Source organism: Chrysemys picta, chromosome 5 (genome assembly GCF_011386835.1).
Source record: "Chrysemys picta bellii isolate R12L10 chromosome 5, ASM1138683v2, whole genome shotgun sequence".
Classification (NCBI taxonomy): domain Eukaryota; kingdom Metazoa; phylum Chordata; order Testudines; family Emydidae; genus Chrysemys; species Chrysemys picta.
Genome location: NC_088795.1, coordinates 26,815,238 through 26,830,154, shown reverse-complemented (window position 1 = coordinate 26,830,154; position 14,917 = coordinate 26,815,238). Strand labels below are relative to the sequence as shown.

Below are 14,917 nucleotides of genomic sequence, written 5' to 3'. Positions count from 1 at the left end.
GTGTTTTAGATTCCAGTATAATTTTATTTTCTATTGTATTTGTGAAAACTGAAGCTAAACCGGGAAACCACTGTTCAACATGGAGGTTGTTCTTTCTGAGCTGCATGCATAAGAGCACTTTTTCTCAGAATGAATGTAATAGTAGCCAGTTACATACAATAGTTCCCAGCATTCTCCCAAACGCTGAAAATATAATTGGAAACTTCACAAAACGTTGGATCAATAATCCTGAAATTATATTGAAAAGCCTGCTGAAAATCCATCTGGTCCCAAAGCTTTATTATACAGCAGATTTTAATAACTTGTATTACTTATTGACTGTTCTCAAGATTCTAAGAAAGTTTACTTCACTAAAAGCAAAATTAACCAGCTCTTTTCCAGAATCTTTCATCCCTGTAGTATGCAACTATACTAACCATAAAATATAACTGGTTTAGTTCTAATATTCTGTGTGCAGTTGTTCTTCACATTTCCTACTATTCAGTTATGCCTGTAAGCAGTATCGATATTAATTTAAAAAATGATTAGTGATTTTGGATGCCTCAATTTTTGGGTGCTCAACTTGAAACTCTTCAAAGCGGCTGGATTTTCATAGAACAGATCTCAGCACTTTGAGGATCAGAGCTTCTAAAAGTGTTCTCTAAAAAGACCTGAAGTACCTCAAATCACTAGCCACTTTTGAAAATGTAGTCTTAGACAATATATAACTTGAATAATAAAATTCAGCTTTGAAAAGTCATTTGCCTATTCCAGTTTCAATCTGCCCAGTGCTCTTCTGTACTAACAATTCATGAATGTGGCAAAGCATTTTAATGTTTTTAAATCCTAGATTTTGAACAATCAATTCTCCCCCAGAATTTTGTAGCATGTAATGGCATTACTAGCTTCCCCTAGAACAAGGTTCCTAGCCTCTGTTTTTCATCATGAGCTGCTTTCAGTGGATTGAGGGATAGCCCCAATTGTGTCCCTTGGCACGGGTGCCACCATATCTAGTTACTGTCCATTTCTCTCTCTCTCCTGTTTTTTACTCTAGTCCTCCTTTCTGTGCATTTTTCTTAGTTTTTTTGTCCTCACAGGCTAGAAAACTTTGTTTTTATTGGAGCATGGTGGGACCATGCATGGCTTTGTGTTCTTGGAACTGAGCTGAGTGCCACAGGAACAGAGAAGGAAGCTTGGGCCAGTAACTTGCTCCTGCTCTGTCAGCTGCATTGGTGCCTTCCACAGATGTAGGGAGAACAGGTGGGTGGCTTCCAAGCATTTTGGTTTTTTGTAGGGTACCAGCATGTTTCCTTACTCACATTGCTCCTCTCCTGTTCCTTAGGCCGGCATAGAGCAGTCTGCCCCCCAAGTAAACCCTACACTCCTGTATGGGGACCACTGATATAGTATACTGTTAATTACTGTCAATTTCTATGTAAAATTGATTTGACTTCTTCTGGGATCATTCTTAAAATAATGCCATTAGAGGGTGCTGCTCTGCTAGCAAAACAAGGATATCACACAGAAGTATTCTGCAGCAGAGATGTCTGCTGTTAGAGGCTAGCACAGGGATCTCTGCAGTAAGTATCTGGATACCATTTTCTTCATTTGTTGTTTGTGTAGGCAGTTGTATAAAATAATAAATAGTTCCAGTTCTTTTCCAAAAGTTACTTCAAATATACTCTAGCCATTTAATCCAGCAAGGTGTGTGTGTGTGTGTGTAGGGCGGGAAATAGAAATACATTTTCTGTGGAAAGAGAGATGCTGAGAACACCAGGAATTTTTTAGGAAGAAGGCTCTTTTATGAGAGTCTGTTTTCATAGATGTGTTTGCTGCTGATAGTTTATTTTTTTCTTTTTTTCTTTTGGTCTTCTGAAAGTTGCATTAAAATATTGGTAAAAATTAATATTTTTCTCTATCCTCTGGAAAGAATTTCAGTGCTTTGTGGATGAGCAGAAATCTATATAAAAGGCTTAGGTGCTCTGAAGTGTGTGAACATGTATGTCTAGTGATTTTAAGTCTCTGATGTAGGACTAAAGCTCCACATACATGACTGATGGCATCAATTAGGCTTCTGTTCCCTCTCTGCATCAGGCAGGGTTTGCTATAGCTGTGTATAGGTACTAGGCCTATACCTGGACAGTGTGACCAAAAACAACCCTGTATTCACACCCTAGTGTAATAACCTTTGTACAAAATATGCCTTGTGAGGTATCATTTGAAAATGAATTTTTTGTTAGTCAGTAATGGTGAAATGTGTGTAGCAGCAACATTTGATGACTTCCTGAGGTCCCTTCCAACCCTGAGATTCTGTGATTCTATGATTTGAAGTTATGAAATCCCCCCAGTATGGATGATGATAACACATGTTCAAAATCACACAGCTCTGCCTAGGCAAAACAGGCCTATCTTGAGCAAAGGCATGTGTTTACACCTCAATTGACACACAGGTAGTAAACAAGGTCGAGGAGATGGCAGGAAACACAAGAATTTGGATTTCAGCAAACAGAAGTGGGGGAAGAGAAAGCGTGGAGCATTCTTCATCACCAGACTCCATGTCACTTTCTTTACTCCTTGAATAAACTTTACTTTGAAGAAGAAACCACTTTAAAGGTTCACTGGCTATAAAAGAAAGGGGCAGAGAACCCCAAGTTATTTCTTTCACCTAAGAAGACAAAGGCACCAGCATCTTTGCACCTCTGGGAGAAATCCTGACCAAGAAAAGGGTCAGTCACCATCTTGCTGGAAGACTGTGGGTGAGAAAGGCCATCTTAAACAAAGACTTGAACAAAAGCTTGCTAGATCAAGTTTTGGACTTTGAGGTGTGTGTGTTCACTTTTATTTCCTGTTAACCATTTATAACTTTCTCTCTTTATACTTGAATTCAGTGAAAATCCTATCTTCTTTTGTTGTTAAACTTGTTTTACCTTTCATGTAAACCAATCTAGTACTGTGTTTAAACTGAACAGTTTGGTAAATCCAGTTAAAGTAGCAAACTGTTGAATATTGACTCCTTACAGGGGCAACACATCTTAATATCTGAAAATTACATTAGAAAAGTGCAGAATGCATGTTTTGGGAAAACTCAGGCCTGGGAGTTTGTTGGTGTCACTCTGCGAGTAGTAACCAAGGCTGGTGGAAGCCAGTGTGACTGGAGTGTTGCTGACAAGCTGCTGGGGTCAGAGCTGCTGGACCAGGGCTGCAGTTCTACATGGACGCTCAGGTTCTGACCTGTAGGCTCTTTGTGAACAGGCCAGGTTAGGAGCCACTGTAGCAAAACATTGTGAGGCACCCAAGGTTGCAGGTGGCGACACCCGCCTCCCTGGATTGCACCCTGGAATGTGAAAGTTGAGGCATTGTTCTGGTCAGGAAATATCTACAACAGCAACGTTTACTCACCTGGATTGTACCAAAAGTCGTTGTGATGGGGAGAAAAAACAGCTGTCAGTTGCACTCACAGCAAGGGACATCTAACTTTATGGGAAAGGATGATGCCTCTCAGGATGAGAATAGAATCAACAGTTGTCTTATTCAGAAGATTCTCTTATCACCCGCTGTTTAATGTCTGAAATGAGGAAAGAAGAATTTAAGGGGCCTTGAAAGACCTATATTGTTTAACAACTGCAGAGAATAAGGACAAAAGAAGTGCTATTTGTCAATAGTTGTTCAGAAGGGGAGGTATGCTAGTTATTAGAACCTCTTACGGTAGAGTTATTGCTGTGATAGAAACCACAGAACCCACCCCCACCGATCAAAGAGGTTGGCACGAATGAGAATTTGTCCTCACACAAGCTCAATAAAACTCTTGGAAAGAAGACCTCTTCCACGTAAGAATGTCTGGCATCTCATCCTTTATGTCTTTGCCACAGTGGGGTTTGTCATGTATCAGATTTTAGTCACATAACAGATACATGGAAAATGTACAGCTTGACCCCATTAAACCTAATTATGGCATGGACAGCCAAAACATTTGGGTAAATATGGGAGGAATCCATTGCTTCTAACATCAACAGTAGACACAACAGCGATGTGATTAACTGGGGATTTTGACTTAAACAAGGCTGGTTTTTTTAATAAGATATATGTAGTCTTCATAGGCTATACATAAACTCTGTCTTTCTCTCTCCAACTTCTGGTCATTTTTTTTGGTTTAATACACTCTGTGAGTAGACTCTGCCAACCCTTAGGATGCTGTTAATATTCACTATGTAATCACTGCAATAATTAATTTATGTAAATGCCATTGGAGATGATTAAGAAAGAAGCTGGTTGCTTGTCAAGGATCTTCAAACATCACTACAGGCATTTGTCACACCCTGAGACTTACCTTTATTATAGCCAAATGCTGGCATAGGCTATTTGGCTCTATATCTAATGATGGCAGGCTTCCCATTAGTAAAGCATGAGATCTGCAGGCATAATTAATCTGCTGTATATTTATGCTGACACCTGGTAATGAGACCCTCCCACATCAAGTATTCTCTTTCTCTGAAAACAGCTCCTTTTGGCCAATGAGGGAAAGCTGCAGGAACTTATAGATGCTGGACTACTATTCAAATTTAGTAATAAACAGGGATGTTTTCACTTTTTATAAAGCTATGTTTTCTGTTTTTTTGTTTTTTAGTTTTATTGATTTGACTGCTTTCAAGATCTCATTTTCTTCCTCCTCCTTTCAAACCACAAGGTTCTTGCTCAAGACGTTGCCTTCTTTCTCCATATACTTTTGCTGCTTTATTTTCTAGCTGCTGGGAATGTAATGAAATATCCAGCCAGGTAACCATGATCTTGAGAGGAAACAAAATGAAAACACTATCAAAGTACTAAAGCACAAAATATGCGGCCAAGAATTTCAAAAGTGACTAGTGATTATTTGTTTTTGTTTTTTGAGTTCCTCAGTTTTTCGGTGGTCCATGTGGGACACATTGAAGGAGTTTTAAAACAGTCTCAGCACCTGCTTCTTGAAAATCAGTCCCCTTTTAAAAGTGTCAAATTGGGCATCTAACAATGGAGGCAACTAAAATCCAGTCACCGACAAATATCTCTGTCTATGTATTTATAGAGAAGGCCAGAGCAGAAAGCCCCAATGGCGACAAAGTAGTGCAGTTAAGCTGTTTGTATGTGTTTCCTAACCATTGGAAAAAACAAAACAAAACACAAGGAGACTCCTTATTCCTGCATGTTGTAGACCTGTGCTTTGTGTCAGTTCTAACCATGTCATTGTGCATGGAGGATAAGGGGGCATGTCAGGGGTCTGGCTAGTGGGTCTGTGACTAACCAGGCTCTATGAATACACTGGCCACCTCACCTCTGCTACCCGCACAAAGGCATACAAATGCTGTGGCAATAGGGTGACTGTCACAGAATGGCCCTGGGAAGGAAGAGGAAGGAAGGACTGAAGCCCTCAACTGCTGCAGGGAACACCTCGGCAAAGTCCATCTATTTAAGTTTTTGTGTAGGTGCCAGGATTTTGCTTAGAAAAGGAAGCCACAAAGTATCTGTCGAAACACACATGCACATTACAGTGTAAAAATACTTTATCTTTTTATGGCATCTTTCTTCTGAGGAGGTCAAGGTGTTTTGCAAACTTTTAAGCCCCGTGACATCTGTCAAAGGGTGGCAGGCCCTTTGGGGGTATATCTACTGTGCATCTGGGACCAAGCTGCCTAGTCTGGATCCACAGGCTTATGCTGGTGGGGCTTGTGCTAGTGCACTTAATGTAGCTGTGTAGACATTGCTTGATGATGAGGCTCAGGCTGGACCTTGAGCTCTCAAGCCCATCCCTCCCCTGGCTTGAGAACCTGTGCTCCAGCCCAAACTGCTAAGTCTACACATCTATTCTTAATGTACTACAGCAAATCCTGCTATCGTAAGTAGGCTGGGAATGGCGAACAGCCGCCACTGGGAGCTGCGGGCAGCTGAGCAAATGTAAACAAACTGTCTGGCAGCCCACCAGCGGATTACCCCGATAGGGTGCGTGCAGTCTGCGGGCCACAGGTTGCCCACCACTGAATTAGGCAGTTAGTGCAGCTCTCTCTGAAACCTCCCAGCTGGACTGTTACCTTTCATGTCTGTTTATCCTTAACAGCAGAGGCCTCAGAAAACTAGCGCTGCTGCTAGGTGGCAACCGCTAATATTTGATTCCTGCAGATCTTTTGCTTTTTGTTCCAAAGAAAAATAAAAAATGTCTCAGGATTTGGTTAAAAGGATAAACAAAAGGACTCTAATCCCACTTCAGTTATACTTTTGCTGTGTTATATAAAATAGACTTGCAGTATTTCAGACATGGGGAAGAAGTATATGATCTTAAGAGCAGGGGGATTGATTGATTTCCTCCTTTTGAAGCAAGTGTGAGATGCATTTTGTAGTCTACTGCTAGGTGATGGTGAACACAATCTGCAAGGGGTAGTGCCCTTAACGCCCATTGACAGTGGAACTGTCTCACCAGTACCTTGCATAGTTCATTCCATTATACCAGGGAATCCAGAATGATTGAAGTATGAGAAACATCAGTCTTTGACAGGTTTTTAAGAATGTTTTTTTAATGAAGAAGACTGAGTAGACCTAATTTTTATCTGGTTGTGTTTGCTATTGTAGACAGACCCCAGATGACTTCAGTTTGTCTTAGGGTTTAATGCGTATCATCTACTCATGGCTTGAAGAATACTTCTGTATGGTGTAACATTCAATGTATGTTAAACTGTTAGGCTTGTACCAGTAATACGTTTCAGAAAAGATTCACCTTTTTGGGGAATGTATATTAGAAGGGTGGGATCAGATGTCTCTAGTTATGGTGACTGTTGCCATATAAATCTACACATGTAACACTTTATAGAAAAGGAGCAAAGGCTGGGGTGGGATGGGGAATGGAAACGTTGATCTTGAGATGTCACCAAGATTTATATTTACATTTACATTTATTAATGTCTAAGATCTAGCTTTGATATTTAATTTGTGAAAATACACATGGACGTTGGCCACAGTCCCAGAAGTGAACACCCTTGAACTTTGAGGAAGAACAGAATACAGATTATTGGTGTTCATGAGCAGGTGTACCATTCACTGCAGCGTATTTCCCCCTCCTCCAGCCCACCCTTGGTTATAGAATCATCTTTGGGTAGAGTAATGCTGGGCAGTGCCCTAGATACCTTTCTTTAGTCACAGGGGTTGTTGAGCAAGGAGCAGCAGCTAGAGCCCAGGAGGAAGCAGCAAATTTGGCTAGATTTTCCAATAGTCCCTGGTTTTCTGGAACTGTTCCACTTGGGGCCTGAGGAGGGGGTCAAGCCCCATGTCCCTGTTGAAGTGGACATTTCCTGCATTCAGGTCTGCCTTGGGGTGGGGGTGCGGGAAGGGACAATTTGCCCTGAGCTCCCCGCTTGAGATGGCCCCCAAAGTAAGTGGCATTGCAACTTGGCACACACTGAGTCACAATACCAATCAAATTTGGCCCATCTACGGCCCCCTTCCCCCGCATCTCCATCTGTGCAGAGGCTGATATGCCAAACCTGAGTGGCACCGCATCCTGCTTGAGCCACTTGAAATGTTGGGAGCTATGCTGAGAGCTGCTGATTGGATAGATAATATCCATGCATATCTCCCTGTTTCATACCTTTTAAAAAGAGCTGAGATTTTGTTGTTGCACACAGGAGGCTGCAGTATTTCCCTTTAGATCTATGTATCTTTATTATTTTGTACAACTTCGCTTTTGTGCTCGTCACTGTGTGAGAAACATCAGAAAAAAGTTAAAGGACTTATTACCTTGAAAAGAACTTCCTAGCTAAAAATAGGCCTATCAGCCTTGATTCACTTTTAATGAAGTGAACAGCCATGAATGCTTCATCTATGAAGAAGAAACTTATCTCCACATGGTCTCCCTCCCAGGGAAGGTAGGAACAAAATATTTCAAGAATGTAGCTTTAGGAAGGTATATTAACAACATGTAAAAGACAACTGTAACAGCAGGTCAAATACACACATTCCTTGTCTCTCCCTCCATTAGGCAAAATGTTTGCTCACCAGTAGACGTCTTTTCCTTCATGTTTATGGCATGCTACATTTTGTATATTGAAAGGGTAGTTTTTAGGTTGGAACACCAAGATCAGATCTGAGTATATGCATGCATCTATGTGTGGATATATTTTGTAAACTAATGATTGTTCTGGTTGGAAAGCTTTTTTTTTTTTTTTAAAGTATTCCTTACTAGGAAATCAACTCAGCTCCAGCCAGCCTGTCATCTGCCCAGCTGACAAACGGGGTGGCTTAGAGCCACCTTTGTGGATCCCAGTTGTTTGGGCTGGCCACAGGTTGATTTGGTTCCTGGCACAACTTAAAACAGCCTCGGGGTGCTCATAAGTCTGGCTGGAAGCAATAGTTTGCAAAGGGCCACTGTGGCAGCTGGGGATTCGCTGGAATGCAGTAAAGCACCAGTCACAACCCCTTCTCCAGCTGCACGCTTGATGTGCCCCCTTTGCCTTGGAGAGAGGGGGTGGGGAGTATAGGGTGGCATAGAGCCAGCTACCTCGGAATTTTCCTAAGTTCAGGGAATCTTCAATTGGCTGGTTAAACCAGCTTTCCCGCTCTTTTGCCTCCAGACAAGGAAGATTCTAGAGCACTTCTTGTAAGAGTTTCTCCAGTGACCAATTTCCCTGCTTCCCCATGGCTGAGAGCCAGCTGGGTTTTGCCCTTCCCACCCCTCCATTGACTGTGTTTCAGTAGTGCTGTATAGGTATGGCTTGTGAAGCGCTTTCCTTCTTTAAGACTGAAAAAATGGATTTAGAAATGTAAAATATTTCATTGTGCTGTTTTGTACTCAATTCAACGCATTGCTCCAGCTCCTACAGCAAATCTGTTGTAAACTGCCCTCAGCTGGCTGCTCCATTTATCTTCGGGTAGGGGAGAAGGGAAGACACATCTGGCTGACTGACTTGTTGTTAGATAATGAATGTAACATATGAACCAGCTGAAGAAAGATTCATGCTACAGGTCTGCTTCTAGTCTTGACTTTTCTGTGTAGCAGGGCAGTTTATTCCATCCATAGTACGCTGCCAGTGCTACTATATATTGCTAATGAGGTTGTCAAACTGAATTGGAGCTAAAAAAAAGACCTCACAAAACTCTTGCCTTCATTTTCAGGGCCGGCCCTAGACCAATTGGCACCACAGGTGAGGAGCGTCTTCGGCACCGTCCCGTCCCCAATTTGTTAAAGTTCCATGAGATTCTACAAAGGTCCAGAACATTCTATGAGGTTAGTGAAATGAATCCACATACAGAATACCTGAAACATAGAATGAAGTAAAATTTCCCCTTTTGTTGCTACAATAGCAGCACCCCAAGCCCAGCTCACCAGGCAGTTGCCTGGGTCTCCTGCCCCTAAATCCAGCCCTATTCATTTTACTTCTTGTGGTTGTAAAATAGAATGGAAATGTACACAGTGGAGATTGGTGTAAATTCTCTATGCTTTTAGAGTTTCATGTTTTCTGCTCTCATCATAGCAATGTTTGTATACTGACTCCTCTTTGTGCAAAGGGAAAAAGATTCATTGCTGTCATGTCATAGCCATGGCATTGTTATTCTTCATTCTCTACTGAAAAGCAAGTTGTCAGAATATTTTGTGGGAGCTGCAATCAGGAAATGGTTCCTAACCTTATAGATTTCGCTGCTGCAAATTCAGTGACTGACAAGGATACTGCTACATCTCTGATGTTTGCCAGCACAGACTGAGGGAGGAAGGTTGCGTGGGAATAAGGTGAGGAAAATGTGTATGTTTTGTAGATCATAGTAGCTGTACAACTCAGCACATTGTGACAGGAATTTTGATGCTGCAAGTTCTCATTCTGCTTTCAAATACTGCAACTAAACAACATGTTTTGGTGCACATGCTTTATTTTTAGTTTGCATGTAAGGGGGTAAATCAACTCCATACTGGTCAGAAAGGAGCTAACTAGCTGCCCAGTTAGCCCCACCCTATGTACTTATTCCATCCATAGTACGCTGTGGAATAGCCCCACACACGTATTAGATGTCAGGCCAGAAAGGTGGAGGGAGCACAACTCATTGGGAGCTGACAGGAGAGCAGATGGGCAGCTTCCCTGTGGGGTGAGAAGTCTTGCTAGGGCCAGGAGTGGATTGAAGACTGCAGTCTTCCAGCACCTCCCCATATCAAGGAAGGCCTGATGCAGGCTGTTAGTTTGGCTGGTTATCAGGAACCCACTGGTGGGTGTTAAGGCAAGCTGTTGCAGCTGAGGTCCTGGAAGGAATGGGACTGAAAACTATAATATATGCTGTAAATGCAACGTGGTGGTGTTTCCTGGTAGCTTTACTTTTTAATTAATGTGTAGAAGCAGAGAAAAGTCTTGACAGAACCTCCAACTCTTTTCAAACTTCCAGAAGTTTTGAAAAATATTTAACTTTTTTTTTTAAATGCGGGGTTTAAAAGCCCAAGCACTGCTTCCCACCTCCATCTTCTGGATTCTTCCATCTCATCTATGTAGAGTGGAGGAAGCCAGTACTAATAAAATATTAGGGTGAGCCATTTTCCATCTAATCCTCCACATCCATTACTTATTAGAGGCATGCAAATCAATAGAGGTTAGGGCGGACAGACATTAAATAAGGGGAAAACCACCAAGAGGGAAGATGAGAGGAAGCTGGGGATGGGCAGGGAGGAAGGGCAGTACTCACTCTAGTGCCACCTGTGCTCTGGACAGATTACAGCAGGGGTTGCTCAGAAGTTCACAAGAACAAAATTCTGATGTGATGAATGATTCTAGTTTTAGGTGTGTATAGGTATATGAATAGGATGAGAGAACACCAAATGTAATAGGCTACATTCATATATTTTGTCATGGAAAGCCAAGCTTACTTAAGTGCCCTGAAATAATCTGTAAATTTGTTTTCAACTTTTACAATATGAGCTGTCAAACTTCCATTAGCTGTGGCTTTCAACAGATATTGTCTAGACTGATCTTTCACCCAAGCCTAATCTGCCCCCCTGTCCTCCACCCAGATTGTTCTGATTGCTCAATCATTTTGGAGGTAAAAGGTGATGCTTGAGTGGTTTTATGCAGAGACAGAAGCTTTGCTTGTAGCTTACAAGAGACAAGCTCTTGAGACAGTTCGGGGTCAAAATAAGCCACTTTAGGAAGATGGCAGTCCCTCAAATACTACCAAAGGTTAAATGGATTTGGTCTCACAGAAAATAACTATTATTCCTGGGCTGCTACTACAAGCAATTTTAAAAATATTGATGAACAGGACAATTAAAAATATGGATTTCATAAAATGGGGGCTAGTTCATTGTGTGTGTGTGTGTGTGTGTGTTTTCCAAATCAACCAAACTAATCCTGGTATAAAGTGTGCACATGATCTATAAATATTGTAAAAGACCCCATGAATTACAGTGCTTGAGGCCACACAATCATGAAGAATACACTTCTAACTTGACACAAGACATGTTATTTTGCTTAAAACAGCACCTAAAGATGAAAATCTAGGCCTATCTTCCCCAAATTTCATTTACATGCTGCTATCTAATGTGGTCTACAGTAACTCCTCATTTAAAGTTGTCCTGGTTAACGTTGTTTCGTTGTTATGTTGCCGATCAATTAGGGAACATGCTCGTTTAAAGTTGTGCAATGCTCCCTTCTAACGTCATTTGGCAGCCACCTGCTTTGTCCACTGCTTGCAGGAAGAGCAGCCCGTTGCAGCTAGCTGGTGGGGGCTTGGAACCAGGGTGGACCGGCAGCCCCCCATCAGCTCCTCCTATCAGCTCCCCGCTCCCCTAAGTTTCCTGTGCAGCAGCTGCCCAGCAGGTTATCAATTGCCGGCAGTTTAGCTGTCCCTCCCCCCACTGCCATGTGCTGCTCCTGCTTTCTGCCTTGGAGCTGCTCCCCGAGACCCCTGTTTGCTGTGTGTGCGGGGGTGTGTGTGAAGGGGGACTGTCAGGGTGTCCCCCTCTCCCCTGCTCCTGCACCCTGCTTACCCCATCTGCCATAGAGCAAGGGGGACACATGACAGGGCTCAGGACGGAGGGAGCTAGCTGGCAGCAGCTGCGGTCTCAGCAAGCTGATCTAATTAACAAGGCAGGGTACTTAAGAGTAGGGTCAGTGCACTTGAAGGGGAAATACACCTCTCTCTCTCTCTCTCTCTCACACACACACACACACACACACACACACACACAGTGTGTGTCTCTGTCTTTGTCTGCGATGTAGTCTCCCCTCCTTCCATTCCTGCTGCCTTGTAGATTGTGAGAGTTAACCCCTGAGGGCTCAGCCAATTGCTAGTTCATCATTTAGCAGTAAGGCATTCCCTGGGAAATATCCCACCCTCTGACTCCTCCACCTCAACCAAGCTTCACAATCATCATCACCGTGTACCAGTATTAAATTGTTTGTTTAAAACTTATACTCTGTGTGTGTATATATGTGTGTGTGTATGTATGTATGTATATATAATATATTATCGTCTTTTGTCTAGTGGAAAAAAAATCCTGGAACCTAACCCCTCATTTACATTAATTCTTATGGGGAAATTGGATTCGTTTAACATCGTTTTGCTTAAAGTCGCATTTTTCAGGAACATAACTACAATGTTAAGTGAGGAGTTACTGTACCTATGATGATTTGTTAATGCATCTTGATAATTATTAATGTAACCATAGGGTATTTTAAATAAACTAGAGGTGTTTTCCCACTGTGCAGAATATAGAGTGATCAGGGAAAGGAAGTTTAAAATACAGTAGTTTTTATGATCCAGGAATATAGTGAATAAAGCAAAAGCAGCCAGAGAAGGCATTCTATAGCTCTGATCAAATATATTTGATATATATAGGTGAATCTAAATTTTCTTAAAATTTTGGAGGGCATTTAATGCTTATGAAAGGTGCTTGAGTGACAACCCTGGAGACTAACGTCCTAATCTTATGCAAAGGCTAGGCAGAGCTTTGGTAGCAACGCAGAAAACATTCCTACATGGTAAGACTAATGCCACGGACATACTGAGGTTATGATTATTTGTGTTGTGATAGAATCAGTCTCCCAAAAGGATCAGATCCCATTGTGCTTGTCTAAATACAAACAGTTACAGTCCCTTCTACAAAATTGTTTACAAGCTAACTTATATCTAGGGATGTTGTGATAGATTTTGGGGGGGACACTGTCACCTTAATTACATGTAGAGGGTGTGTGTGTGTGTGTGTGTGTGTGTGTGATTTAAGATTGTACCCTGTATTGTGGACTAGAACCTCTATTTTGTATATGAGTCTACACTGTGTCTTGTGTTGAGAGCAAGCTTAATTGGTATGTGCATAATTCAGTTGTAGTGCATAGCCTGAAAAAGGAGGACATGTTTCTCACCTTGGGGAGAGCTAGCACAGGAAGGGTCATCCAGTCATCTCCCAAGGACTATTGACTTGGGGCTGGTCTACACTGGGGGCGGCGATTGATCCAAGATACGCAACTTCAGCTATGCTATTCGCATAGCTGAAGTCGAAGTATCTTGGATCGAATTACCTGGGGTCCAGACGGTGCAGGATCGATGGCTGCAGCTCCCCCGTCGACTGCGCTACCGCCGCTCACTCTGGTGGAGTTCCGGAGTCGACGGTGAGCACGTTCGGGGATCGATATATTGCGTCTTAACGAGACGCGATATATTGATCCCGGATAAATCGATTGCTACCCGCTGATACGGCGGGTAGTGAAGACGTACCCTTGCTAATGACCCTTCTCAGCCAAACCACCCCCTCTGAAACAAAGGGGTTGTGCCTATGAATGTAGTATGGCGGCCGCATGGGATGTTACATTGGGACTTGTGACCAAGACTGTGTTCATAAGCAGGAGGGTTTCTGTGTGCAGGAGACCATCACCAGGAAGACAAGACTGAGCAGGAGGGTCGGGGTGCAGAAGGGCCCTGATCACTCTGAAGGATATTAACATTCAAAGGGCTGTCAGGAGGTATGAGGAAACTGATAGGGGATCTTGCATGCAGGTGTTTTTTTTTTTTTTTTTTTGTTGGTCTAGATCTGAAACTCTTGTGTGTGTTTTTTTTTTTAATGATAAAATGTCTGTCTGGTTTAGAAGTTCTCTTGCAAAGTCTGTGCGTTTTTTGCTTTAACTATCCATAGTCTCGGAAGAGTTAAAGTGTGTAAGCAGAGTACCCATGAGCGTGGAGCTCATGTGAGGTTGTGGCAAAGCTATTGGGCGGTGTGTGTGTGTGTGTGTGGCTGCTACTGGTCTTGGGCCCTGGGGCTACTGGGATATGAAACCTCATGGCCCGAGAAGGAGTACCAGACAGGGAGTTTGTATCCTGAGAGCATGCCTATGGAGGCAGATTGACACACACTGGACACTACTTAAAACCCAGGAGGCTTGGAAGCACGTAGCATCCAAATGTTGGGTCCGATACAGCAGTGTGGTGGCTGACCACAAGAGGGAGCACCTGCAATTTATAGCCCCACAAACAAGTAATCAAACCTAGCACGTAAATATGCATACTTAAATTCACACCTTGAGTTTGAGCAAAATGAGAGGAGCCAAATTCTTCCCTGGGGTAACTCGATTAAATACTACAGAGTTACACCAGAGATGAATTTATCTGAATACTTCACATTCACTCAGTAGAAGTAGAAAAGGATAATTGAAATTGCTTATCTGGCAAATGAGCCCCTGTTCTTAAGCACATGTTCTTGTGTGAGACCATTGCTTTTTCACTTGTGTGTGTTTTATTTCAATAGCCTTTTGTTACCATTTAGATCTAGGCAAGAATAGTTTTTGCAACATCTTCAGCTTGTTGAATGTCAAGAGACTGCCGTGGCTCACTGTGTGTTCATTTTCTGGCCTTACAGAGTTTGAAGAGAGCCTGCAGTTATAGCACAGGGCTGTAGAGGCAGGTGCCTGTTTCCCCAAATAGATTCTTAAACCTGAAGGAAATAACTCATCATCTT

At 42.4% G+C, this 14,917-nt stretch overlaps 1 protein-coding gene across 1 annotated transcript in view; it reads left to right on the top strand.

The window, feature by feature from the left end:
* ARHGAP24 (Rho GTPase activating protein 24) overlaps nucleotides 1-14,917 on the top strand; it is a 514,890-nt gene that overhangs the window by 33,746 nt on the left and 466,227 nt on the right. Inside the window, exon 3 of the mRNA XM_065597531.1 lies at nucleotides 9,109-9,220. The gene's annotated coding sequence lies outside the window, so the exon portion shown is untranslated. The remainder of the gene's footprint in view (nucleotides 1-9,108; nucleotides 9,221-14,917) is intronic.